Source organism: Echinops telfairi, unplaced genomic scaffold (assembly GCF_000313985.2).
Source record: "Echinops telfairi isolate 266 unplaced genomic scaffold, ASM31398v2 ScPeMD7_18;HRSCAF=68, whole genome shotgun sequence".
Classification (NCBI taxonomy): domain Eukaryota; kingdom Metazoa; phylum Chordata; class Mammalia; order Afrosoricida; family Tenrecidae; genus Echinops; species Echinops telfairi.
Genome location: NW_022103915.1, coordinates 64,076,018 through 64,103,946, shown reverse-complemented (window position 1 = coordinate 64,103,946; position 27,929 = coordinate 64,076,018).

Sequence of the window (27,929 nt, the reverse complement as noted above, 5' to 3'; positions counted from 1 at the left end):
TCAGTCCCCACCAGGGTTTCAGCAATTCCTCTTTGTTACATTACCCTTGATCATGCCCTAGCAGGCCTCCCACACCCACCTCACCACCAATTTGGATCACTTGTTGTTCCCTTGTCCCTGGGTTTGTGAACACCATTTCCTTTCACCCCAACTCCCCCTCTCCCATATACCCCCTGAACTGTTGGTCCCCTTGTTTTCTCCTCCAAATTGCTCATCCAGTCTATCTTATTTAGACAGACCTGCAGAGATAATAACATACACAGAACAAGACAGAGCAAACCCAAGCAACAATATACAACAAAACAACAACAACAAGCCACTGACAACAAAACAAAACATAACAAGAAAGAAAAGCTTGTAGTTAGTTCAAGGATCGTTTGTTGGCCTTTAGGAGTGTTTTTCCAGTCCAATGTGTTGGGACACCACGCCCTAGCCCCAAAGTCCACCATCAGCATTCCCTGGGGACCTTGCCACTCCATTCCATTGCTGTTCCGCTGCATTCCCCCAGTGCTTTGCCTTGGTGTGGCTGGATCAGATCGGGTGCATTTAAAATTTTTCTATCATTTGATGCATATTAGTTTTAAAAATAACAAAATGTTATTAAAATACACATTTGAACATGATGGACAGACACAACAGTTTCAACACTAAGCTCAAACATAGTAGTCATGCACCATCCACTGAACCATTGCTCTGTTTGAACCTGCTGTTGTAGCCACCATGTCAGTCCATCTTGTAAGGAAGGGCCTGTTTGATTTTCATTGATCGTTATTTAGGATCGTTTAGCATGATATTATTCTCCAGGTACGAATTCCTCCTATGCCCATCCTCATTTCTAAGAAATATTCTAGCTTGACTTTTTCCAGGACAGATTTATTTATTCTCCTGTCCATCTGTAGTATATGCAATATTCTACAACAACACCCTACTGTAACAATATCAATTTTTTGGTCGTCTTAGTCACGGTCCAGCTTTCACACTTATCAGAGGTGATTAAAAATGCAGTGGCTTGGATCAGTGCACTCCAGTTGTCAAGGTAATATCTTTGCTTTTTAACACTCTAAACAGATCTTTTACAGTATATTTATCCAATGTGTACAGTGCACTCTGATTTCTTGACTGCTGCTTCTATGGGCATTGATTTTCGATCAAAATTAAATGAAATCCTTTACAACTTTAATATTCTCTTAAATTATCATTATGTGGCTTACTGCTTGAGTCATGTGGATTTTTGTTTTCTTTATGTTGAGGTATGATCCATCTCGAAAGCTGTAGACATGCTTACACTGTATCGTTTGCATATAAGAGGTTACTGAACCTTCCTCAACTCCGATGCTGGATTATTCTTCATGGAGTTCATCTCTTCAGTATATTTTCTCAGGATGCAAATATAATAAGTATATTAAAAGGATATTCTGTTCATGCATTTTGTATGTTGTGTGAGAGATTTTAAAGTACGCAGTATCTCTACTTCTCTGCTCTGTTTACAAGTCTGCCTCTTGGTCTATGGAAAAGTTCTACATGAGAATTACTAAGTGTTCTTTAATTCCTCTTCTTAAAAATTTTATCCATAATTAAATTCACACCATCAAATGCCTCTATCATGGTCAGTAAAATGAACATAAACATCTTTCTAATATTCTCTGCTTTCAGCAAATATCCATCTGACATGAGAGATAAAATACTTTATTCCAAATACTCTTCTCAGTTGGACCTGAATTTGCAGTTATCTGCTGAGTGTTCTTTTAATTATCTGCATCGAGATTCTACTTGCATGTGACATTAATGATATAGTTTGATAGTATCTGCATTCTGTAGCAACATGTTTCTTTGAAAAGTACACAAATATAATGCGGTTTCAAGTATTTGCGAAAAATTCTATTATTTTTTATTTCATCTTTTGTTCCAAGAACATTTTGAAGCGGTCTTCTATCGATCACTTTATAAAATAGTTGTTTAGGAATCTCATTTACATGTATAATACAATAGTTCAATCATATTAATAAGAGTTATGGAATCATCACCACAATCAACTTTAGAATGTTTTCTTTTTCTCATACTCATTGTTCTAAACTCTTCATTTCCCCCAAATCTCCTGTAGTCCCCCTAGACACTTATTAATCCAGTTACTGCCTCTATAGATTTGCCTAACCTAGATTTCATATGCAAATTATCATGAAAAACAAGAACATAAAAAGATAACGGAAAACTTCAATGAAAAAGAAAGCAGAAAATATTAAAAACAAATTTTAAAGTGAGTCAAAAGGAGAGCTAATGACAAGATGTTAAATTTTAACTACATTTACCATAGTCAACTTTACAATGATCTCTCTCTGACAGCAAGGCTGTTCATATTCCTGGACTACGGTCAGAGGAGATTCACCAGAGTCTTAGTCCATGTGACGGTCACTGTCATCCACTGTCTTCTGCAAATTGTGATCTGATACTCATCCCACCTTCAGATTTGAATTTTGTTAATTGCAGTCTTTGACTCACACAGACTCGAGTGCTTCTTCTTTGTGCACAGAAAAGTCACTTAGATGGCTGCTTGTTTTAAGACAAACTTTAAGACTCCAGATGATATTCTTTCTCATTGCTGGTAACTATCTAAAATTTTCACCACAATTTTCTATAGCACCAATATCTTCAGCGTTGTCTTCATATGGCTGAGTCATAAGTAGGGCCATGTCATAAAATTGATTTTCTTATATTATACCTATGATTAATCTATTCATAGATGTGTGGTGTGTATATGTCTCTGATTCACTTTAGAGGTATCATTATGTATGAATCACTTTTAGTCAGTTCCACATAGCTGTCTTCCAAATTTATTTGCATAGAACAGTGAATTCTCTATTGTTGCTTTTATTTTTCAGGCTTTTCATTTGAAATGTCCTCATTTCCCAGAGGCCACTTTTTGATGTTTTTTCTTAATACTTTATGGGCAGCTTGGAATTTGTCCTTCAATACCAGTGGTCCTTGATCATATTTTACCTCTTAAAATAATCACAGACAAACTGACAGGAAAACAGCTAAATCCTGAGTAAATATTTTAATAGGTTCAAGGATGTTAGATATTTTATTAAAATTTTGTGCATGCATATAATATATAAATGTGTGCTGAGAATCAAAATACCTTGCATCTTACTCCTTGATTATCTTTGTAAAAAACAAAAATATAAAAGGCAAACTTGCATCAGTTCTCTACCTGTAGGGGTAATGATATTCATAAAACAGACATTTCAGGTATTACTATTGCAGGGATGACTTGTCTCATGGTGGGGCCGACCCTATGGGCCTCTCTGTGCACTGGCTCCTCTGAGAAGGAATATCATCCTTGGGGCTTGGTGTTGTTTTCTTTTATCAATGGGAGGTTGTTCTCCCAGTTTGCCAATCAACAGTAATGTAATTGTCGTCTCCTAGATATACATATATCCAAACATCGTTTTGAGTTGACTTTCCAGTCAGGTGAGCTTATCACTCTTAAGAAGTGTCTGCTGATTTAGGGTGATCTGAACACAATGTTGTATGGCAGGAACTGAATGGTCATCTCCTTCCCACATCTTGAAAACCTAACCCCAGCTGAGGTGAGGTCTCCTCAGTGGAAGTGTTTTTTAAGATGTAGATGTACAGGGGGGTATGTATGATTCATGAACTCTAGACAGGCTCTCTACCTTATTGCATAACTTGAAAGTAGAAGCCTGACATCTTTTTGGGGCTTATCCTTATAGTAGTGGACTCATACAATATTTTTCCTTTTGTAATTGACTACCTTCACTCAGCATAAAGCGTTCCAGGTGCCTCCATGTCACTGGGTGTTTAATGGTTTCATTGCTGTTTCCAAGAATGTGTAGTATCCCATTGTGTGCACGTACCATTCTTCTACTGATGGGTGTTTGGGCTGTTTTCAGCTTCTTGCTATTGTGAACTGTGCTTATCTTATAAACGTAGCTCTGCCTCTGTGAATGCGCGTTATTGAAATTTTGTCCTGTCACTAACTGTTTGTGTAAACAGTTTCCAGTCACTTAAGCGTTTTTTCTATACAACTCAATTATTCATGTATTATAGTCTGAAACCAGCCTATACTTGTATAATTTCCTTTCTCAACAGTGTCTTAAATTTTACATAATTGGCTAAATTAATAACACTATCAATAGAATTACCCCAAGGTGATGATTTATAATATTCTCTATCATAAAATGATAATATCATTTCTAACATGAAATACAGCCATATATAAACCAAAGATATGTGAATGGATTTGGGACTCACACTTAATTCTAGCCCCAATTTAAGAACAATTCATTCTTATGACATGTCCCTGCTAGATGCTCACCTTCATGAAAACATCACTGAAGCTGTGGGTGCCATAGAAAAATGTGGTAAATAAACCAGAATGGTGCCCCCTATCAGAAATAATGATGTCTGGGGTCTTAAAGGTCTGTCTTAAAACAAGTAGCCACTTAAGTGAGGTTTTAATTAAGTCCACATGGAAGAAGCAAAACAGCCTGTGTAATCCAAAGATTAAAGATAGTAAGAGCCAAATATGAAGGAAGGAATGGTATCCGAGCTTAAATTGTGAAAACCTGGTTTGCAGAAGGTTATGGATGACATTGGAAGCCCCAGATCCATTCACAGGGTCCCTGCCTGGAGGAAGTCTCCGGTGAAGCCTGTCTGACCATAGCCCTAGGATATCAGTAGCCTTGCTATCAGACAGAGAGCATTGTAATAGTGGACTAAATTCATCAATGTAAAATGAAATTAAAACAGCTTAGAATAAAAAAAAACACATACAAAACAGATAAAAACTTAGGAAATTACATTAGAAATTACAAAAGTTTTATAACTGAATGATAATAAATCCAATATTAATCTGAGATATCATTATGGTCTTAAATGCATTTCTTTATAAATATAGGCTTCAGAAAATTTATGGGAAAATTCCATTATCTCTTAATTCCATTCTTCCCTGCACTTTTTATGTCACTTCATACTACATCAAAAACAAATGCATAGCATGTTCAACTGTATTATTCAATACAAATTCCAAATGAAAGTACAACAAAATAAATCTAAATGAATTAACCAAAAACTAAATAATAAATTAAATATAAAAAGGAAGGAAAGAGACGAAATGAGAGGTATAAGAAAAATAAGATCTATGGAATAGATAAATCAGTATAAATATACTTATGTAAGCGGAATGAAAGAAAATCAGATATAAAAATATGAACATGAATAAATTACTTTAAGTAAAATGTCCTCTTTGCCAATGATATAGTTTGATTGAATACCTATTTATTATAATATACTATGCAATTGGACAATGCTTTAAAGTATGATAATTTATAAATATTTGATTATAGTACATTTTATAAAACTAATCTTGAGATTATGATAGCATAATATCCTGTAATATAGTTGGGTTTTTTTTAAATCATGCTCACTTCTAGAAAGTAATCAACAGAATGGTAAAAAGTAGTTAATTTTAATCTGAGTTCTCATTAATGAATAAAAACACTGGTTGTCAGGGCCATTCTATTATATCATTTCTGTTTGCATTTTAAAGAAAATTTAATTTGGCAACTAATTTGCCTGATGCATATGAATATTGGATAATACTAAAAATGAAAAATAAATATAAACATGAAATGAATTTGAGTATATCCAATTATTTTTAAGTCTTATTTTGAAAACCTACATGCTAAAATAAACACAAAGTTGCAATTTCAGTATTTGCTTGTAACTGTTGTCTTGTTTATTAGCTTCTACATCAAATGAGAGTTTTCAAAATAGTTGATACCATTACAGATTCTGTGGCACTCAGCTAGAGGCCTTCTGATAAACGTGACACATTACACCATTTATCATTACACATTAAGCCTCTTTCCGGTCCATCATCAGGACAGTATGAACGTTCCAGACGATTAAAATATATTTTGCATAATGTTATGTCAAAATCATATTCAACATTTAATACATTTAAGATATTCAGTGTATGTTTTTAGCAATTCTGTCAAAACCATTGACTTTTGTTTAATATGGTGATCCTTTAAAAACCCAATCTAAGCATTATCTATAATCCCTTTATAAGCATAGCTTATTCTTTCTCTTGCAATTTTACCATTATTTCTTAAATCAAATGTATAATGGTATTATGATGGACAATAATTCCTCATAGTCCTTCTGTATTACTATTTTTTAATATTTATTTTTAGTGAATTAATTTGTTCACTTTTGATGTCAAGATAAATCCAAAGTACTTAGTAGTGCTTATCTAATTAAGTATACTCTCTCTTATTATTGGCAATAAATATAGTAATGCTTTCATTATTTTACTCCAATAGAGGTGTACATTGAATTAATTAACAAAAATGAAGTTAATATCTATTGCTAGAGGCTTTCCTTTTAAAATTTGCATATTTTTAATCAAACTTACTTAATATTTATTATATGTTTGTTAATATATGGAAGAATAAATATCCAAATAAATGAAATACTAAAATAAAACACTTGCTTAAATATACTTAGATTAAGGCATAGACTGTTCCTTGTATAAATATACCAAATGATACGGCTTATTTATTATAGTTTTCTTACTCTACAAATTTTATTAGCTAATATGAAAATTTCCTATTTGTTTCCAACTATATTTGCTAGTTCCAATTGTGATCATTATTTAATTAAGTATTATAAAGTCTTGTTATTATATATTTTACACATTATGATTTAGAAAAGAAAATCAAATTATATTTCTACAAAACATAGATAGAAAAAGATATTTTCCAAATAAGTACAGTACATGAGGTATTTAATGAAATAACAAATAAAAGATATACACATATCCCTTACATAACCCACTGCCATCGAGTCGACGCTCATTCAGGATGTGGTCAGGTGCCTTTCAGTCACTTCTCTTCATAGCAATGCTCTGCCCAACAGGACTAAGCCCAGCGTGGTCTTCACAGTGGTTGCCTTGTTTGAAGTCACTGTTGTAGTCAGTGTGTCCGTGTAGCCCATCCAGAGTCTTCCTCTTCTTATCCTGACCTCTTCTTTACCAAGTACAATATCCATCTCCTGGGACTGATCCATCCTGATAACATGTCCAAAGTATTTGATACAAAGATGCACCATCATTTCTTCTAAGAAGCATTCTGGCTAAAAGTTCTCCAGATAGTTTTATTAGTTCTTCTCAGTGTCCACTTCTTTATTGTCCGGCCTTCACATGCACACAAGCTATTGATAGTACCATGACATGGGAAAAGCACATCTTACTCATCCAAGTTACATCTTTGCTCATGAACACTTTAAATAGGCCTTCTGCAGCAGATTTGTCCAGAACAATTCACCCTTTGATATCCTGAGTTTGCCTTTCCTAGGCATTGATGGTGGATCCAAGTAAAATGGAATCCTTGACAACTTCAGTGTTTTCGCTGTTAATTATGATGTTGCTCGTTAATTTTTCACAATGAATTGCAATCCATACTGAAGGCTGTAGTCTTAGTTTTTGATCAGTAAGTCCTTTAAATTATCTTCAAGATTGTATCAGCTACATATTCCAAGTTGTTAAGGAGCTTTCCTCCAATCTTGATGCTATGTTCTTCTTCATATAGCCCAGCTTCTCAAATTGTTTATCAGCATATGGATTGAATCCATATGGTGAAAAGATACAACCCTGATGCACAGATTTCCTGCTTTGAAACCATGCAGTATCCCCATGTTCTGTTCACTTGATGCCTTTGGTCCATGAACATGTTACAGGATTTTGGCACAGGCTTTAACTCTGAGTAAAAGAAATTTGCCTTCAATTCTAGCTTTTACATCATCTTGATATTTTTTCAAAATGTTGATATACAATATGTCTAAAGTGAAACTGTAATCTTGTCTACAATATTGTTGTTTTTTCCTTCTTTCCCATCGAGTAATTTTAATCCATATTAAGCTGCATTAACCAGAAGCGCAGGAGTCATCCTTTGCGTATATCCTCTCAGCCTCCCACCATCTGGAAAGGAAACCATTACTGAGTCTTGCAGTTATCCAGTTATCCAATAATCCTTTTATATTATCACTGCCAAGGTTCTGACCCAAAATATTCAGAAAGAGAGAGCATTGCATGGTGCTAAATTGATCAAGTTAATTAGCCTCTTCATTATAATTCCTCTATATGAAAATGGGATTGTTTTGGTTGTTAAATGAATGAATATATTTAACATGTGTATAAAAGTGCCAATAAAGTTTTGACAATTTGAGAATTTTCCTAGGCATCTTTTTCTCTAGGGAATTGGTGTAAGTGCTTAATAGATTAACATTTATATGAATGCTTCAATTTTGTTCCCAAACTGTAGCATATGCTCTTTCCTTTCAAAATGCAAATTGGACTATCCTTCCTTGACTAAACATACACCAATTCTCTTATTTATTTATTTTTGAATGAAGTTCAAAATGAGACTCCCTTTAAGGCTCTTTGTTAGGTTCTAGGTTTTACTGAAATCTCATTTCCAAATGCAATTCAGTGACTTGTTTGCATTACTTTTTCCTAGCAAAATACCTTCTATCTTCTCACAACTCTGGATGTTTGCTTTCTCAGCTCTGTCCAATTCTTCTTCATAGCACTACTAGGGTTTGGAATTCATGCATATTTTCTTACTGTATTTATGCTCATTCACATCATTAGAATACTAAATATCATGAGAGAGAAAGTATGCTTTATACATCCCTCCAGGTTTTATAGGGCATTTGGATTATTTAGGAATTTAACATTTATTGGTTATATTTATATATAGATTAATGGGCCTTAACTACACATCTATTTTTTTCAGACTACTCCTCAGTTCAAGTTGTCTTTTCAGTATTGTTTCCTATACTCTCTAGTTTAGCAAACTAGCAAGATGAACAGAAACTTCTTAAATAGGAATTCAGCGTGGCTATAATTTGCCAGGAACAATATGACCTGTACAAGACCTCATTAAAGTGTTAAAAAAAAAATCTCGTTTTGGAGAATAAGGAGAGACTAACACAGACCATGGTATTTTTAAATGCCCCATGTACATGTAAACGTGTGACAATGGTAAGGGAGATCATAGATGAATTGATGCCTTTGGATGTGGCAGTGGCAAAGAATATTGAAAGTAACAAACCACCAGAAGAAAAAAACAAATACATTTTGGAGAAAGTAAAGTCAGAATGATCCTTAGAAGCAAAGATGGTAAGAATTTGTCTCACACACTTTAGACATGTTATCAGGAGAGACCAGTCCTTCATGATTGGTCCATTTTTCAGTGAAAAAGGAGATGGAGTGACACAGTGGCTGCAACATTTGGTCAAGCATGCATGACAAGAATGGCAGAGGATCAGTCAGTGATTTATCCTATTCTACATAGTTTCAATATGAGTCAGAGCATATTCGATGGCACATTACAATGTCATGAAGGAGACTGGATAGCATGGTGGCTACTACCACATTGGACGACTAACCCTGTGATCAGCAGTTGGAAACCACCAGCTGTCCTGCAGGAGAAAGGCAAGGCTTTCTATTCCCGTAGGTGGTTACAGTCTCAGAGACCACTTGGGCAGTTCTACCCTGTTCTATTGGTTCAGCATGAGTCAGGATGAACCCCATGGCAGGGAATTTGACTTTAATGATGCCACAATGTACAGCTAATCGGTGATGGAAAATTCGAATAAAGCAAACATAGCAGGAATAATGATTTGATAATAACATACAATTTTGGTAATTAAAGACTACCATATTTTTCCCCATGAAATGGCTTGTGAGTTTGAACTTTAGATTAAAATAACATGCTTTATTTTTTAGAATATTGTCTACTGAGCCCACAATGTCATATACTCATGCTATTACTTAGGACTAGGATAATGATGTAAAGCATAGTCATGGTTAAGGTCATATGCTTAGTCAAGTTTTTGTTTTGCTTTTTTTATTATCGAATTGTACATTTTATTTTTTTTAGTCATGTTATTGGGGGCTCATACAACTCATCACAATCCATACATCCATCCATTGTGTCAAGCACTTTTGTACACTTGTTTCCCTCATCATTCTCAAAACATTTGCTTTCTACTTGAGCCCTTGGTAGCAGCTCTTCATTTTCCCCTCCCTCCCCGCGCCTCATGTGTTAATCCTAGTTTCATTACTTACTGACTTCTTTGGTTAAATTGTTTCAACTCTATTTGTTTTACCTTTCCTAGTCATGAAAAGAGAATAAAATACTGTATGTGTTTTCAAGGGTCATTGTGAAGACTAAATGTGTGTCACGTTCTTCGTCCATAATTTATATAAAGGTTTTACTTGACATATAGGAAGCATTTTATGTTATAAAGCACATGCTGAAACTACTATTATATTACAGCATAGAGATTAGCTTACAACCAAGTGGGAGATTAAAACAAGGAAAAATAAATCAACATTTATGATTATAAGTTATATCATGTTTAAACAAATAATGTCCGGCTTAAGCAAAATACCTTGACATTTGAAAGATGAGATACCTGATTGAGGAGTTCATGGAAGGCTTACTGCATAGTGTAAGATCTAATGGCACATGTTGAATGATCCCTAGTTACTGGAGAATCAATATGAGAGATCCTTCAAATTAAAGCATATGCAGTTGCCTTGATTTGTGTGCAAAAGCCTGGAGTTCTTATTTTCAGACCAAAAGTGTCTGACAAAGATTTGTACAAAAAATGGCATCTCTAAGGGAGCTAAGTTATAATGTGTATGCATATTGGAAACAACAATTCTTTATTCTTACCTTAGCTGTCCATTACTCACGAGTATATTTTGTTCCAAAAAGATTATCTCTAGACCAGGAGGAACTTGGTGTAATCACTTAACAACTAAAGGTGTTTTAAAATGTGGATTTCAGTGATTTTTAATAGGCATCAGGTTTTCTTGAAAAATTTCCTCTCCTCCTATTTTCTTCTTTTAATTTTTTTCATGTCCTGCTACCTTACATTCTTTCTTAATTCACAGATTCTTAATTTATTCTTTATAAAGTCTACCTTCCTTTGCTGCTGTAAGTGTGTCTGGTACAGTAGACATTCTAGACTGCTAACCCTATCTAGAGCTTCTGGTTATAATGCGCGTTCATACTTAATGAAATAAACAAGAAAATATTGTTATATTTAAAAAATAAAAACATAAATGAGCCATTAGAGGATGAAGAATAAGAATCTTTGGAGAAATAACACTTTTTTCTATAATTAGGAGAGCACACTTGTCTTTGGTGTTGCAGATTTATTAAACAGTAGGTATTATGTCAAAATATCAAATAAGGACACACACTTCAAGATTATCCTTCAAATATAATAATTATAAAAGTACAAGCACGATGTCCTAAATAGTACACGTATAGCTCTAACAGGACAAAGAATGGAAGAGGTATCCACGGCTTTGAACACAGAAGTACTTGCTTTATTTTGTTTCTCTTTCTATTTTCATTTAGTTTCATGTTGCTTCATTTGGAACCAGCTTGTGTGAAGCATGTTTGAAAGAAGTCTGTTTTCCTTTTTTGTCCCTTGTCACCACTCACACCAGTGGCCATAAAGCCCAGTAGGAAAAAAAATTCTGGAGCACTTTCCACTTCTCCCTTTCTTTTTTCAGTTTAAATTGTACCAATACCAAACTGTTTTGATTGCCATGGCAGTATGGATTTTGAAATTTAGAAGTGAAAGGCTTCCTACCTTGTTTTTGTTTTATAATAGTATTTTGTTATCCTGTGATCCTTTCTTTGCTACATAAAGTTTGGAAGTAGTTTTTGCATTTCTTTGAAGAATTGTACTGTGATTTGGATTGGAAGAGCATTGGATTTATAGAATGCTTTCAGTAATATTGACAGTTGCACTATATTAAGTCTTCCTATCCATTAGCTTGGGATATTCTTTGTATTTAGTTTAGTTTTGTTTATCCCTTAAATGCCTTACCAAAGAAATCATTGAAGGCCATAGCAGTGTAATTTTTAAAATTTTAAATCCAACCTAATACTCTCACTGTATTCTTCTCTGAAACTTAAAACCTATCATGCTGCCTACATATAAGTAAGTGATGAAAATAGAAGATGTCAATGAAATAACGTCCCCAAATGCTTTATCTATTTGGTCTATACACTTATAAGTCTTATTGCATGCTATATATTATATATTCATTATTCATTGAGTAAACACTTCTACTTGTTCTTAAATATTGACATTTTTTCCCTTCATATGTATAAGCAAATCATAAAGATCTGTAACCTTTTGTGGGGTTGTTGTTGTTATTGTTTTTGTTGAAGTATTCGGTTTGGAGTTGAATTCCATAACCCCAAAACATGGGTGTTGCCTTTAGTGAGTGGAATTATGAGTCGACAAACTTGCCATTATACTTTGCCAATATTGAAACTGTTACAAAGGAATTATGAGATTTATCCAGGGCCGGAGTACTAGTCTTTGACTAGTTGGATGAAAATTATGTTGCAGATGCCTGATTCTTAACCCAATTGGCTAGGTAACATTCCTTGAGAACATTGGTGTTAAAAGATTCAGGCTGTTTCAATTTACACTTTTAATTAAGACATAGAACTGGAGAAGAAACAAATAAAAGAGATGAGAGTAGGGCTTAAAATATCTGCGAGCCCATCATCAACCGTGTTACACTCTGTATTACAGCTCCACCAACATATCAGCGAACAACTGCTGGTTTTCGTTTTCATTATGCGATCTGCCACATTTACAGGCTTAGTTTAGTACTTCACATTCCGTTTCTTCAACATAGTATCTTTAGATGAAACACATAATTCTAATTGCTGGCACCTTAAAAATTCAATATATTGTATTACTTCACTTTATTCTCTTTTCTAGAGACAGAAATTACAGATTAAAGAACAATCAATAATTCATATGGTGCACACAGTGTTCAGAACCTATTAATTATGGGCAGTAAATTAATAGTAAAATCATAGAGCTTACTAAGAAAATGTTGACTAATTTTGGTAAATGTGGAAAGACTAAACTCAATGTAGTGTGAATAAGGTTACTTATGTGTATTAAAATATACCTCTCCCCCAAGATGAGAGCTTTATAAGTATTATAACAAAAAATTAGTAAAAGGGTTTTGTTTCCAAGCCTACGTTCATTAACTCACGAGACACACACTAAGCAACAGGTATCTGGTAGCAGTCTCTGAGTTAAGTTTTAAAGATGAACATGCCCACATAGAGCTAGTATTCTGTATGGTGGGCCATACATCATATATGCAACTACCCAGAAATCGGAAACTGCTAATGATGCATTTCAAAAGGAAATCCAGAGCATTAGGAATTTGCCATTCAAATTTGGAGACTTGGATATCTTATAGTTCATCACTTTCAGTTATTTTAAAATATAATGAAAGTAGACACATAATCTAAAGGAAAGTAAATTGAATAGGTAACCAATTTTGAATGAAAACTCAATGAGGATATAATGACATCAAGTTAGTTTAGTGCCCTAGTCAACTTACTGGATGTGCTTGGTTCAGCTACTCCAGAGCCCTTCACAGCTGTTCCGAAGCGTGCTGAGGTTTCACCGTCTTTCTTGGCTGGAAAAAGAAGTGAACTATTTTGATAATACGGATTCTCTTATACAGGAGGATGTACATCTACTTCTCATGTATCAACTGATTAGGATCCAAAGATCAGATCTTCCTATGTGTGGATAAACAGAAGTTTTTTCTCTTTTCAGATAATCCATATATCTGATTTTTTGTTTTGTTTTAGAAAATTTGATTCTATAAATAGCACCAGCTAAGATTTTGTTTAGTTCTGTTTGTGCATAGGATCCCCTTGAGTAGATGGCTGAAAAAGATTCACTTATGTGCCCATCAGTGTGAGAAATCCAGTTATGGATGATTTCTTTATGGGGAAGGAGGGAACAAAGCCGTATAAAGCTGGGCTGTGTAACTGGAAGTCCACAGCTTAACCACCTTCTTCCTTTTTCTGTGATGCATCCGAGCTTCCCTCCTGGAGCAGCCTCCCATGCTTTATTCCCTCCACCCCCCTTGCAAGTCCACCTTTCATGATCTTAGATTAGGGCTTATGGATAGGTTCTTGGGATCCTGGCTGTGCACCCAACCCCACAGAGGCAGAGGTTTCAAGCGCAGTTCAGTTCACTTGGCATGCCATTAATTCACATGCACTTCTGTCAAACACCCTCTCTGATGCCTCTTCTTTCATCCTGGCCTACCCCACAGCAACTTTGAGTAAGAGGCTTTAGGTTGTACATAATCTGGGAACCTAAAACAGGCACCTGCTGCCTCAGCACTGTGTCTATCCAGAGGAAATTGTTGTCAGAGAAGGAGCAACCTGTGCTGCAAGCTGGACACAACATCACTGCCAGCCAGAGGATGCTTGATAGCATGACCAGGTCCTAGAGGCGGTCTAGAAACCCTCCTGGAAGGAGGAGACATTCCATAGTTATCGCTGTGCTGTCAGCCACATCTCTAATGTGCAAAATAGCCTGATAGTAGATTTTTCCTCTTGCTGTAAAGGTGAAATAAGATAGTTAATATGTGAGGAGTAAGACTACCAAACCAAAGCCACTTTTATAAAGTCATTTTAACTCATAATGATCCTATATGGGGTTTCCAAGACTATACATTTTCATTGCATCAGACAGCTTCATATTTCTTCCGTTTGGGAGTTGGTGGATTTGAATCGCCAACCGTAAGACTAAAACCCAGCACTTTACCCAGAGCATCATGAGGGCTCAGTGAGTGTATGTTGACCGCAAGAGAAGCATGAGAAACAAAGGGCAGGTAGGCTAATTCTCTATTAGAAAAGATTCAAATTCTTTAAATTCAGAGTTCCTCTCCCGTAATATAATTTACATCACATGTGCAGGTATCATCAAAGTCCATTCATGTTTCTTTGTGTGAGCGGAGGCTCAGGAAAGTAAAACACATCGTGGTGATAGTCTGTCTACTGCTATTGTCTCAGGCGTCGTCAACATCCATAAAACTCTGGCAAGCTAATTTGTTCATTTGAAAATAGGGCAAGATCTTATTAGGTTTTTCTTGGGTGTTGGAATATATGTTATGTAATTTATTTTAACTTTATAATAATAAATATCATTCTCTTTTTATGAGAAGAATTTGATTATATCATTCATATAGTAAAATATTTTGAAAGGTCAAACTTAGAATGCTTGAAATAATTACTGAAAATTTATAAGAATATTAGTTAGATATATTACTTGAACAGGTAAAATACTTAAATATTTAGTCCTATTTCTAATCATCTGTCACAAATACTTGGAAAATAAAAACTATTTCTAAAATAACATTAGACCAACGATTTGAAGTAGGTGGTAAAGATGTCTCTGGAAGATCATTGAGTAATGTTGCAAGAAACTCCTGGTTGTCACAACTTGAGAGTCCTGCTGGAGTCCAGTAGATCAAGGAAAGAACTACTGCTACACAACCTAGAGCATCAGGACAAATAAATCTCTGGCCCCAAATTAGGTCCTTTATGTCACTATGGAGAAAACTTGCAGGGCTGGGGAAGGAGGTCTGTGTGCATGTATGCATTTTCATTTGAAATTGAGATCTGAAATGGATATATGTGCTTCTACTCTCTCAAAGACAAAAATCAATACAAGTGCATATTATTATAACAGATAAATCTCTATTTTTGTATCTCTCTTACTTATTTAAAAAGAAAACAATGCATTGGAGTCAAACCCATAGTCTCAAGAGCAAATAATCAACAGAAGACAAGTTTTAACCTTTCTCCGAATATTCAGAATGTAACTAAATTACAGAAATCATATTTTTCTTATTGATATGGTATGCATCCAAATATGTATGTGCAAAAAGACATTTCTTGCATGTAAGAATTGGTTGCATCAATATAAACATTAAATATATATACAGATATATTATCTCATACTTGGTCTCCTGAGCCTGTGTTGTTACTATAGAAACAGCAGCCCTACATGTTTAATTGGTACTATAGCACCATGTCAAGAAAATTCAAGCATATTACAATTGTATACATTATTTTTGAACATTATATATATGATAGCACCACCTTACACATCTATGACTTTCTAAATGATAGTCATAAAATTGTAGGTGTGATCAGCATCTGTACACACACATAGGTTGTGTGTGCATAGAAACCCAAACCAAGCCATTTCCATTGAGTGTGTTCATAACAATCCTATATAGTACATAGTATAAATGCTCCTTAGGGTTGCTGAGAATGTAAATACTTATGGGAGTACACATGCTCCTCTTCCTCAGGTAGCAGCCGCCCATACTACCCAAAGCACCATCAGGATTTATACAAAGGGTGAAAAACACTGTAGGAAAATCCTTGAGTACCTTGAATGCCGTTTTTCCATGTATTTTTTGAAGCTCTCTCATGTACACCTAACACCCAATATAAAATGAGAATTTTTTGTTATAGTTTCATAGAGCATGTTTTCAAATTTGCTTTAGTTAATGTTTCTCATAATACAATCTAGTTATAATATGTATGGACTAAGATTGTCTTCATTCATAATTCGGACTTACTAGGATTCATCTACATTACAAGCATAACATTTATCAGTGGAAAATTTGTTTCAAAGACAATTAATAGCAGCCTAATATACAATTTCTTATCACTATTTAATTCATGACAACTAAATTTAAAATCAGAGATGGTGGATTATACGAAAAAGAATGCAGTATCAGGATGGGATGAAGGTTTATTAAAAACCTTTGATATACAGAGGGCCCAACTTTGCTACCTGAAAGTAAGGAGGACTTGGGGCACTTTCTGATAATCAAGTGTTGCCGCCTTGATTATGAATACAACTCAATGTAAAGAAAACAAATTCCTCACCACTGGACTGATAGATAACATCATGATAAATGGAGAAAAGTTGTCAAGGATTTTGTCTTGCTTGAATCCTCAATCAATGTTCATGGAAGCGGCAGTCAGGAGGTCAAACACCTTGCATTAAGTAAATCTGCTACACAAGACCTCTTTAGAGTATTGAAAAGCAAGGATATTTCTTTGAGGACTAATGTGCACCTGACCAAGCCATGCTGTTTTCAGCTACATCGTATGCATGTAAAAGTTGATCATTAAAGAAGGAAGACCAAAGAAGAATTGATACATTTGAATTATGGCACTGGAAAATAATGGAAGGACTGTGAACTACTATGCCATTGACTCAATGTCAACTAATAGTGACCATATAGGGCGGGGTAGAACTGCCCCATGTGACTTTCCAAGACTGTAACTCTTTATGGGAGTAGAAAGCCTTGTCTTCCCCCAGAGGAGGGACTGGTGGTTTTGAACTGCTTACCTTACGGTTACCAGCCCAACATGTAACCACTACCCTACTAGGGGTCCTTATGGATAGCCAAAAATATCAAATAAATCTGTCTTGGAAGAAATGTGGTGACTGCTCTTTAGAAGCAAGGATAGCAAAACTTCTGTTACTTACTTTGGGCGTGGTGCCAGGAGATACCAGTCCATGGAGAAGGCATCGAGTTTGACTGAGGGGCGCATGAAAGAAGAAGCTCCTTAATGAAATGGATTGACACAGTGGCTACAACAATAGGCTCAAGTTTAGGAATAATTGTGAGGGTGGCACTGGGCTGGACAATGTTTAGTTCTGCACCAACATGTAACATCATAATAAATGGAGAAAAGATAGAAGCTATTAAGGATTTTCTCTTGCTTGAATCCACAATCAGTGCTCATGGAAACAGCAGTCATCAAGTGATGTATTGCGTTAGTTAAATCTGCAGGACATTAAGTTGGCCATTGAGTAAGACCATTTAGAACTAGATATGTTTGAATAATTGTTTGGGGAAAGAATACTGAGAGTACCAGGAACGGCTAAACGAACAAATCAGTCTTGTAAGAAGTACAGCCAGAGTGTTTCTTAGAGGCAAGGATGGCTACACGTAGTCCTTTTGTCACATTGTTAGGAGAGACCAGGCCCTTGTAAAGGAGGAAGACCTTCCACTAGATCAGTGGTTCTCAACCTTCCTAATGCTGCAACCCTATAATACAGTTCCTAAAGTTGTGGTGACCCCCCCAAGCATAAAAGTATTTCCGTTGCTTCTTCATAACTGTAATTTTGCTACTGTGATGAATAGGGTGACCTTGTGAAAAGGTCGTTTGACCCCCAAAGGGGTTGTGACCCACAGGTTGAGAACCACTGCACTAGATGGATTGACACAGTGGCTGCAACAATGGGCTGAAACAGAACAACAATGGTGAGGATAGCACACGAGTAGGCATTGTTTCAATTGCTTGTACTTATGAATGCTATGATTTGGACTGGGCTAGATGGCACCAATCATTAACATAGATATATTTTATTCCACATCCTCTTTTGAATCTTGCTTAGTTTTCTGCCAGCTCCCTGTAGATATATTGCTGCAACCACCTTTAAATTATTTTCATTAAGGTTTTACTTGCCTATAATATAAATTTATTGTTTGATAATTTCCCCATTCTGTTGAGTCATATTTCTTAAGATTGAACAGGGAGCCACGAATCTTTTCCAATTAGATGGTCAAGTATCTGTCTTCTAAATTTCTTGGCATGCTTCCCATGCTCCATTCATTTGTTGAAACACTTTACTTGTTTATCACTGAGCTGTCAGTGTTGCTTGCTTGTATTTTTATCTAAAATACCATCTGTTCCTCATCATATGTTACCTTTTGAAATGGTTAAATGTCACCAACTTCTTTTTGCTACAGAGACTGTATTTCATTCATCTTCCTTTTATTTTCTGGCATTGTTTAAAGAGAACAGCAATTGTTAGAATGGTGCAAGCCTGAACCGTGTCTGTGTTTTAGGTCCACTATGATTTGGAACCAACCCTGTGGCATCTAGCATTTATACAACATTGCTAATCCAATGCCAGCATATGGTGTACTCTCGATGCCTTCTCATAGTCAAATATTCACCTTTATTATGCAGCCAAATATTTGTTGTTGTTGTTACTGTTGTTGCATAACTGAATTTTAAAAATATTTACTGAAGCTCCTTTTCTTATGTATTTTTAAGTGTCTTTATTTGCTTTGTCAAATTATATGGAATTAACTTTTATTTGATAGTCTTTTTCATAACCAAAATTGTCTTTATCTATAAAGCTATTACCCTTCCCCTGCTCCTGACTTTTGTTGTTGTTGTTGCTGTTGAGTTGTTTATGTTTTCTATAAGCTTTAGAGTTTAAACTCTAATCAGATAGGTATTGCTAAAGATTCCCCCCACACCCAGTCTATATGTTCTCTATTTACTATTTGCATAAAGTATTTTGATGAACTTTAGTATTTAATGTTTAGGAGGTGTTAGTATCTAAGTTGGTTTTTTCCTTATTAGATTTATTTAATAGGCTGTGAAAAATTTAGGACATATAATATGTTAGACTTTGTTCTCTAGAAATAAAAAACCAGTGATGCTTGTATGTGATGTATATAGAAAGTGATTTATATCAAGAAATGGCTTACCCAGTTGTAGAAATAGGTCAGTCCACTCTATCCAAGTCAGGCTGATCATGCCTTGTGGAAACTGATGAACTTGAAGCCGGTATCAAATCAGAGACAGCAGGGCCCATAGGAAGTGGATGCAGAGGTATGAAGTCAACTCAATAAATCCACAGTGGGTACTGGGCTGGCTACTCCTGGGATCAGCAGGCAAGGCAACAGGAGTTCAGTGACCTGACTCAAGATCCAGCTCTGGCAGAAGGTGAAGGAGTGAAAAGGATTCAAGTCTCCTAAGTCTCATATACAAAAGCCTTATGATGTCAAAGATGCGTGGTGTCATCAGGATGCAAAACAATTGATAGGTTGAGCTCCAACCCCAACATAACCCTGTACTGCCTCGTTGAAACCCCTGTAACCATCATATCTCCTTTTGTATCAGGATTATCTTCAAGGAACTTAATTCTTGCTTTAACTTTAAGGCTTTTGATCTATTTTGTTAGTTTTTGTGCATGCTGTGAGGTATGGATCTGATTTTTTTTCTTTCATAAATAGTTACCTATTTCTGACAGTATTATTTCTTAACAAGATTACCACCCCCCAATTAAATGATCTTTGACTCTGTTTAAGAAAAGTTGTCTTAATTTGGGTTCTAAATTATGTTCTACTGGTCTATGTATCCGTCATTGAACCAAGACAAAGCTAATTTGATGACTGGTTGTTTCATACGTTTTAAGATTTAGCCATGTGAGGCCGTCTGCTTTGTTTTTCTTCTTTATATTGCCTTTGCTATCTGGAGCTAAATTCCATTCCAAGCAAACCTGGCAATTACTTTTTTAATTTCTTGATTTCCTTTATAACATCATTAAAAATTACTGTGATTTGAATTGAGATTGAATTATATGTATAGATCACTTTTGGTAGTATTGACGTTTGCACTTTAGAAGTCTTCTAATCCATAGGCTTGGTTTGTTTTTCTATGTTTATAGATCTGTTTTATTTTCTTGCAGTAGTGTTTTATGTTGTCTTGTAGAAGGCTTTTACATCTCTGGTTAGGTTTTAGCCTATATATATTTCCTCCCTTGAGAGCTTTCTGTGAATGATACGGATTTTTTACTTCCTTTATAACATCATTTTTAGTGTAAAGAATCCCAACTGATTTTTGTATGTTGACCATGGGCCCAGCTACTGCTATTAAAAGCTCGATCCTTGATTCTACTTTCAGATTCTGGGTTCTGCTCTTTGAAACTTTTTCTCCAAAATGAAGCTGATGTTTCTACCTAGGCAACAGTTTTCCATTTCAGTTTTTACTTTAAATAATCAAGTCTATTCTTATTATTTTTAATATATAATTCTTATTAAAATTTATCAGTTGATGTAAATATGTAGTTATTATTAGATTTTATTATTTAAATGCCATACCTTAAAAGTACGGACAATTATTGTGTGACATTCTGTCTTTCATTCAAGAAGCAATGAAAGACCCAAGAAGAACGTTTTCCTTGTGAAGTATTAGAAATGTATTATTTTTCCGTATGTTATTTCTTCTAATTTTGTTCCCTAATTATCATTATTCACTTTTTTCTAATAGTCTTAATTTTCTTCAAAAACCATGTAGGTCATCTTATATGAGCAGATGATACAGTTTGAGTTTTCCTTCACGGTCCTCTACAGAATCCTATAACCAAAGCTGACGACACAAACAGGTGAAGCGAGGCGCAGGGACATCATGGACTGACCACTGAGTACAGAGTGGCACGAATCCAAAGTCAGGGTGGTGCTCTGACCCCTCCCAATGTGATTCCCTAGATCGGCAGCCTACCCAGGGCTTTCCTTGAAGGCAGGCAGAATCCCACCATGGATGAAAGTAAAGGGCCAAAGAGAGGAGTTCTCGCTCTCTGTTTTATAGAAAAGTCCACATCCCCAAGGTGACATCATCAGGCTGTAACCTAAATTGATAGGCTAGATTTTGCCCCAACCTCCACAGAGGTACATGTTGACATAAAATCTAACCACTACATCTGTATCACCTATGTATTGTGCATTTTGGTTGATTGAGTGGTATATTTAAACTGCATTTAAATATATGCATACTTTATCTAAGCTATTTATTATTGAAGTTGATTAATAAGAATAAAATAACAGCAAACTTTGAAGGATGGATAAGGACTGTGAAAGAAGTAAATTCTAACACTTAATTTGTTAAGGGGCAGATACATATATTGAACTATTATTAAAGTTTTAGCTGTTTCCAGTAGGAAGAACAAAGTCTGAATAAATAAAATTGCTTGCCTTATGAATCAATGCCTCGCAACGCATGAGTCAATTCTGACTCATAGGACGGAGTAGAACTGCCCCTGTGTGTTTCCAATACTGCAACGCTATTCGACCTCTTTCTAGAGGTCGAATGTCTCATCTTTCTCTCACAGCGTGGCTGGTGGCTTCAAACAGCAGACCTTGTATTTAAAATGCAATGCAAACTCACTATGCCACAGGGCTCTGAAATATATTTAAACATATATGTGTGTTGGTATTATTTTTAAAATACAGACAAGGTTATCACTTTCCCCCCACACCCATCAAGGTCAGGCATCAACAAACATTTCTGTACAAATACAGAGATGAAACGGTTTAGTTTTTGTATCCATGGATGGGCTGTAAAGTGTGTTCTTCTTTGCTTTGGTTTTTTACAACCCTTTTGAAAATGTTTTAAAAAGTTATTCTTAGATAACCAGCCCTATTAAAACAAGGAGAGAGATGGATTTATTTGTCAAGCTATGGTTTCTCAGTTATCCTCAGTATTCTAACTAATCTCAGTATTCTAATATATTTTACCTTTAATTAATAACCTCAGTATGGAGTTGGGGGACATAATCACAAATATTGAACTTGGAAATTAACCATCTTTAAGGTTAAATTACAGCAATTGGCAGGTGTACCCGTTAAGAAATTCTATGAAGTGTGTCAGGCTGGGTGGACAGAGAAACAAAGCCAGTGACACGCATATAAGTGTAAGAGAGAGTTTCATCTCAAGAAGCAATTCTATATCAAGCAAACATCCCAGCCCCATCCGGATCAAGTCCATAAGTCTGATATGAGTCCATACATCCCTCTTCAGTCTCAACCAGCCAGATGCAATGATGCAGAATGCAGGAAGATCTCAGGCGAGTGGGTGCAGACTTGTATGGATACAATGGCGGTGGTGGCATCACAAGTCTCATTCAGATCTCAGCTTGGTTCGTCAATAGGAAGGTGAAGGCAGAGAGAGTGGGTGGCTGGTCTCCAGAAGGCCATCCATTTCAGATGTACCTCCAAAGGAGATCATCAAGCTGAACCTGATTGACAAGTTAAATTCCTCCTATATATTCTTTCAGTTTCCATGGTACAAAAAGCTAACTATCACAGTCTTTTAAGGAATTATATGAAGTTATAAAGGTTTTAGGATTTCCTAAAATTAATATTTAATAAAATATTATTAATATATTAGTAGTCCCTGGATAGTGCAAATAGTTAGGCACTCAACTATATGCCAGAAGGTTAGTGGCTTAAGCTCACCCACAGCAGCTTAGGAAGACAACTCTGGCACTCTGATTCTGAAAGGTCACACACACACTCTCTCTCTCTCTCTCTCTCTCTCTCTCTCTCTCTCTCTCTCCAAATCCACTGTCATGGAGTCAATTCTGACTCATAGCAACCATATAAGACAGAGTAGAATGGCCCTTGTTGGTTTCTAAGACCATGAATCTTTACAGGAGGAAAACTTTGAGTGTCTGGTGGTTTCAAACTGTTGAACTTCTAGCTAGCAGCCCAACACACAAACCACTATGCCACAAGGTGATGGCCTTGAATAACTCCTATGGAGTAACAATACACTGCATACAGGGAGTTTTCGTGAGTTTAAATTGACTTCATGGCAACTAACAACAAAATACATTAAAATTTAGGTTTCAATCACTTGAAAAGTATGAATAACATATTGGCTAGATTTTGAAATTAATGCTCATAGTAAAGCTATTTAAATCTTTAAATGTGCAGGAAGAGAAAAAATAAAACTAACTCTGCTGTCTGATTTGTCCCATGCATTTTAATGGGAGCTTATCACAAATACAACCTAAATCAAATAACTCTGGAAAAGATTATGTGGTCTTGATGAATATTTAGTTGTTACAAACGTGAATCGTGGAAGCTCCAGGAAATTTTATAATGAGAGAATTTTAAATCTTTAATTATGTCTTTAGTCCTGCTTTAGAACACATGAATTGGTTTTCTTCCCTTCTTATGTCTCTAAGGTCTTTCAGCATTTTTCTTTTAATCTCCCCAAACAAACAAACAAACAAACAGAAACTATATATGGGTTCTTCAATAGTAGAATGTCTGCCAACTGCAATTCCTTAAATCTGATAATACTTTCTTCAGCATGCATTATAAGTTTCTCCTTGAATAACTCTTTCAGTTATTAGAAATTACTTTCATAAATTCCCTAAAATTACCAGTTCTCTGCCACAAGATAATATAAGTAAGATAAATACTATTTTGACACTGAACAAACTTCTGATGATATCATCATCTTACAACATAAACATTCCATTGCAAATATAATGTTGCTTAAATTATTATATAAACAAGCTTCAAAAAGTTCATGGAAAATGGAATAATAGCAAAACAGACCTTACTCACAGGAACCCTGATGGTATAGTGGTTATACATTAAGCAGCGATCCACATGTTTTAATTTTTTTTATCTCATTTATTATGTTAGAGTTGCATATATTCATTTGTATACTTAAGATCGTTTGGTACATTAAAGTCAAGAGAGCTAACCCTTCAGAAATAGTAACAAGGTACAGAAAGAGAGGTGGCAGGTGAGGGGTAATGGGGAGTGGATAGCACAGATAAGTGTATAACTCCACTCATGGGATCAGACAACAGAACTGTGTGTGAATGAATATATTGGATTATATAAGATGGCAAAAAATAAAATAAAGGCCTATTATAGAAAAAAACAGAAGAATAAGGGTTCCTTGGGGGTATGGCATGCGGGATGTGGGGACAAAGGGGAGCCAATATCAAGTTCAGGAAGAAAGAAAATGTTTTCAAAAAGATTGTGGTAGCCATCGTAAAATGCCACTTGGTGTGATTGAACTGTGGAATTTTTTGTGTTTAAGAGCACCCCAAAAATGAAGAAAAGGAAAAGAAAAGGGAAATCAATCATAATGTGTTAAATTTTAACCTAAGTACATCTGCATTAATCCACTTTACAATGCACTGCCTGATAGGCAATTTACATACCTTGTCAATGGTAAGAGGACGTTTATCAGAGGCTTAATGTACCTGGGGATCTTATAAATGGATTTGGTCTCTCATTGTCATCCATAGCCTTCTACAACGTAAGTGCTCAGAATTTAATAGCGAATACCATTCCCTGTTCCAGTTTTGGATTTTATTATTTGCAATCCACAGTTCATATAGCTGGTGAGCTTCTTCTATGTGAACTTAAGTGACATCTCACTTAAATGTCTGCTTATTTTAAGCTGAGCCTTTCAGAGTCCAAGCACTATTCTTTCGGGTAGTTGGGAATCATCAGATTTCTTTACCACACTTGCCATACACCTACATCCTCAGTGATCTCTGCATGAGGACAAGTATTAAGTAGAGCCATGTCTTAAGAAATGATTGTTCTTAGATTGGGCTACTGTTAAGAGTGAGTTAAAAATCCATTCATATATCTACAGTTTATATATGTCTCTGGCTCACTTTAGTGATATTATTATCATTTTATTTTGGATCATCACGCATCATTCCCAGGGGCATATGATTATTTTACTCATAATATCATTATTATTATTATTTAGAATTTTTTTAAACTGTTGAGAAAATGAAAGTATAATGTATAACACACCTTTTTAAAGCTAAAATACAGTTTGTTGACTTGTGAAGACTAAAACTTAAATGACTGGACACTATGTATGCAAATAATTAGGGTTAGAGATAGGGCAAAACTTTCAATAATGCCCATTCAGAGAGGCAGAACAACCCTGCTAAAAAGATGTGTTTTTAAAAAGCAATGAAACTAATAAAATAGCCAATATATGATATCCTTGTGTGCTTGAATTGCCATTTACTGGGTACCCTCAAACAAGAGATCTGAATGTCCAATGACTTACAAAACTGTGACCTTGGGATAATACCCATCTGCTGTTTTTCATACGAGGGTGTTTCAACCTTAAGTCCAAGGGAGTATTTCAGTGTTGTTGCTGTTTTTTTTCCCCAGACAGCTTTATTGGCACATAATTTACATATAATACAATTCAATAGTTTCATCATCATATCAAGGAGAATTATACAGTCATCACCACCTCCATGTTAGAGTGTATTTTAGGTTGTTTATTCTGCTACAAATGTGTTTCAGGGAAAGGCCAGTTCACTTCGTGAGCTTCCTAATTGGAGCCTTCTGGTTTTGCTTATGAAAGGTGTCGGGGCTCTCAAAGGGCTGATTCTGAAATCCCAGTTGTCTATAGTTCTCGACCTTAGTCAGCAAGGGCTAGAGAAAAGTTAGGTCCATATATCCAATTAGGAGCTTAATACTGGTGAATTCCCTCCTTGAGAGCCCCCCAATAACTGGTTACCTCACCTGATTTACCCACCAAAAGAAGTTAAATCACCTTTGCTAAGTCAGGCATGCATACCCCATGCCATCCTGCCTCCCCACCTCCCCCAACCTCTGAAATTAAATTTCCATTAAGTTTCACTAAACATTCTTTTCAGAGTGTCTGTTGATTGGGGGGAGTGGGGCGGTGCTGTAGAACAATGTTATATGTTAGGAACTGATTGATCCTCTCTCTGCCCCCAACATGACTGACCAAGCTGAAGGGAGGCCTCCTCTGTTAAAGTAGTTGTTGTTTTTTTTAATCAATTTATTGGGGCTCATACAATTCATCACAATACATAGATCAATTGTGTAAAGCACATCTATACATTTCTTGCCCTCATCATTCCCAAAATTCGCTTGCCTCTTGGGTTCCCAGAACCCGCTAATTTTCCTTTTCCCCCCCCTCCCCTTCCCTTCCTCCTCCCTAAAGGGTTGTTCTATGGTCCATGAGTATTAAGCAGCTACACCACCGCGTAGCTTGGGAGACTGGATTAGAAGATTGCATGACCTGAGTACGGATAGTAGTCGTCTCATCCAATATTTGCCTTTTGGATTGACTGACTTTGCTCAGAATGATGGTTTCCAGGTCCATGTCTATGTCATGAGGCGTTTCATGGTTTCATCACTGTTTTTCAATAATGCTTACTATTTCATTGCGTATATATACACAATAATTTCTTTTTCCATTCTTCTACTAATAGACATTTGCACTGATTTCACCATCTTGTTACTGTGAACTGTGCTGCAAGGAACACATGAGAGCACCATCTGTCTGTGTTGTTCCTCTTACTACTCTGGGGCGGATAGCTAGCAGACCAATTTCTGGGTCATATTGTATTTCTACTTCCAGTTGTTCTACACCGTGCCAAAAGGCTTTCCACAATGTATGTGCATGCATAGTGGCCCATCATCAGGTATAAGAGTTCCAATCTCTCTATACTCTGTCCGACATTTGTTATTTTCTGAGTTGGGCTATCATGGTGGACCTGGTAATATTTTTAAGCATGAGAAAAAGGTGGTTATTTTGTAAATTTCATAGAGACCCACTGAATTACTTCAATGCTTTTTCCAAGAATATTGAAAGTACAATGGACTACCAAGAGAACATAAAAATCTCTCTTGGAAAACGTACAGTAGGTTCAAGATTTTGAAAACATACAAATCATAGTTGCATTTGAATGATTTTTAAGAACTTTCTATGTAATAGGGCAATTTAAATCATGCTAATATTGTTTGCCATATTGGATATGAAGATAGTTAAAAGTAAGGAAAGGAAGTACCACTCAACTTACTCTATATACCCATGTATAAGCCGAGTTTTTCAGCACATTTAAAAAAAAAAATTTATTGGGGGCTCGAACAATTCTTAACACAATCCATACATCCATCCATTGTGTCAAGCACATATGTACGTTCTCTGCCCTCATCATTCTCAAAACATTTGCCCTTCACCTCAGCCCTTAATACCAGTTGCTCATTTTCCCCCTCCCTCCCCACCCCCGCCTCATGAGCCCTTGATAATTCACAACTTATTGTAGTTTTGTCATAAGTTATACTGTCCCACGTCTCCTCCCGCCCTCTTCTCTGCTCTCCCTCCCCGAGGGAGGAGGCAATACCTAGATTCTTGTAATCAGTTCCCCCTTTCCACCCCACATTCCCTTTACCCTCCAGGCCTCGCCCCTTTCACCACTGGTCCTGAAGGAGTCATCTGTCCTGGATCCCCTGTGTTTCCAGTTGCTATCTGTACCAATGTACATCCTCTGGTCTAGCCAGATTTGTAAGGTGGAATTGGGATCATGGTAGTGGGGAGGAGGAA